The sequence below is a fragment of the Neophocaena asiaeorientalis genome, unplaced genomic scaffold (genome assembly GCF_003031525.2).
Source record: "Neophocaena asiaeorientalis asiaeorientalis breed wild unplaced genomic scaffold, Neophocaena_asiaeorientalis_V1.1 scaffold471, whole genome shotgun sequence".
Classification (NCBI taxonomy): domain Eukaryota; kingdom Metazoa; phylum Chordata; class Mammalia; order Artiodactyla; family Phocoenidae; genus Neophocaena; species Neophocaena asiaeorientalis.
In genome coordinates, this window is record NW_020173949.1 from 89,737 (window position 1) to 92,588 (window position 2,852).

Sequence of the window (2,852 nt, forward strand, 5' to 3'; positions counted from 1 at the left end):
ACTCTCATCACTATTAATCTAAAGTATTTTTAAAGTGCTAAAGTGCTAAGAAATAGCTGTCTAGTACTAGTGTAAAGATGTCCACAGAGGGCTGCTGCAGAAAGTCTACACTCTGGATCTCCACATGGAGCAGAGTTAAAGATGCTGATTAGCTGCATATAAGGGCATTCAATACAGGAGTCCAAGAAATTACAGACTCAGAAGTTCTAGGGACAAGTAGAAAAGAAAGAAAACACCATGCCTTAGCAAGTCTTAAGATGTTTATTGTATGTGGATCTTTCATTTTTATTAATATTCCATAAGTATCTAGTCCATACGCCTCCTGCATCTATTAAATCTACAGAAGGCACAATCCTGTTTGTGACAGAGGAATTAACAAAAGTAAGACTATTTCTGACCTTGAGAAACCCTATTACCTGGTTGGTGAGGATGTGGAGAAAAGGGAATCTTAACACACGGTGGTGGGTAAATTGGTGAGCCACTGTAGAAAACAGAATGGAGGTTCCTCAAAAAACTAAAAATAGAGCTACTATATTATTCGGTTATTCCATTTCTGGGTATATATCCAAAGAAAACAAAAACACTAATTCAAAAAGATAATGCACCCCAATGTTCATAGCAGCATTATTTACATTAGCCAAGATATAGAAGCAACCTAAGTGTCCATCAACAGATGAAAGGATAAAGAACATGTGGTATATATATATATAATGGAATATTATTCAACCACTAAAAAAAAAGCACATTTTGCCATTTGCAACAACATGGATGAACCTGGAGGGTACTGTGCTTAGTGAAATAAGTCAGACAGAGAAAGACAAATACTGTATGCTCTCACTTATATATGGAATCTAAAAGATAAAGCAAACAGATGATCAACAAAAGCAACAAAACAGAAATAGACTCACAGTTATAGAGAACAAATTAGTGGTTACCAATAGGGAGACAGAAGGGGAGAGGGGTAAAATGGGGTAGGGGATTAAGAGGCACAAACTGCTATGTATAAAATAAGTAAGCTCCAAGCATCTATCGTACAGCACAGGGAATAGAGCCAATATTTTATAATAATAACTGTAAATGGAGTATAATCTATAAAAATATTGAATCACTATGTTGTGCACCTGAAACTACTGATAATATAATATTGAAAATCAAGAATACTTCGATAAAAAAAAGAAACCCTATAACCTGGAGGTGCAGACACCTATGCATCAACATGCTTTCAACTGGAGAGAGAGGTGGTTGCTAAGTGTCATGAGTCCTCCTTTAAGGAAACAACTCCGTCAGAAACAATAACCAGTGATAACATCTGTGTCCAAGGCTCCAGATCCCTCAGACTGATTGCTTTGTGGCATAAACTGCTGTCAGTCAATCCTTCCACAGCTGCCAGCACCAACAGGCATGTATAGAAATACTCACTATGAGCCGTTAGAATTGTTATTGCAGTGTGATTTGGAATAGCCAAAAACTGGAAACTATGAAATGTCCATCAAAAACATAAAGGAGAATAAATTGCAAATGTAAAGTGGAAAGCAACACAGCAACGAGCATAAATGCTCTACCACTATGTGTAATAATACAGATGAATACAAAAACACAATATTATGCAAAAGGAACCCATGACAAGAGAGTACCTGCTGCACCATCTCACTCATATAAAGGACAAGAATGGGAAACATCAAGCTACATGAAGCTCAATGACAAAAAAGACAAACAATTCAGTTACAATATAAGCAAAGCACTTGAATAGATATTGTTCCAAAGAAGACATACAAATGGCCAGTAAGCCCATGAAAAGATGCTCCACATCATTATTCATTAGGGACATGCAAATCAAAACCATAATGAGATACCACTTTACACCCACTAGGATGGCTATAATCAAAACAGTGGAATATATCAACTGTTGGCAAGGATGTAGAAAAATCAAAACCCTTGTCCAATGCTAGTGGGAATAGAAAATGGTACAATCAGTATGGAAAACCGTTTGACATTTCCTAAAAAAATTAAACTTAGAATTACTGCAATTCTACTCGTAGGTATATATTCCAAACACGTGTGGAAGTAAAAACTTCTATATAAATATTAATAGCGGGCTTCCCTGGTGGCGCAGTGGTTGAGAGTCCGCCTGCCGATGCAGGGGACACGGGTTCGTGCCCCGGTCCGGGAAGATCCCACATGCCGCGGAGCGGCTGGGCCCGTGAGCCATGGCCGCTGAGCCTGCGCGTCCGGAGCCTGTGCTCCGCAAAGGGAGGGGCCACAACAGTGAGAAGCCCGCGTACCGCAAAAAAAAAAAAAAAAAAAAAAAATTAATAGCAACACTATTCACAATAGCCAAAAGGTAAGAACAAACCAAAACAAAGTTTGGAAGTACTATTTTTAATATCAGCCAAAAGAAAACATCTGTGAGATTTGGAATTCTGGTCTATTCCCTGCATGCTGAGGTCATCAAATTGTACTTTCCAAAAATCTTTGCATGTGATGTTTATCACCTCAATCCATATTGAAATAGGAACATCCAGCAAACTTGTAATTTTCCTCATTCAGACATCTGGATGTCACAATCTAAGTGAGATCTAAATATATTTCATTTAGGCCTAGGGTCATACTTTTCTGGTAAAAGGAATGCTTTTCCATCTTCAGAGCTGGCTTGTTCCCAGAATCCTCTTTCACTGGCATGATGCTAATGATTCATGTGCATGAGTTCTGGCTCTTTAGGTGGTCACTAGAATGTGCAACCCCCTCAAGAGAGTACCTGCTTCTAGATCCTTCCTAAATCTCTACCACCAACATTCTTTTCATTAATTCCAAAGTTTTCTTGTGTGTTGTTCTTTTTTTTTTTTTTTTTTTTT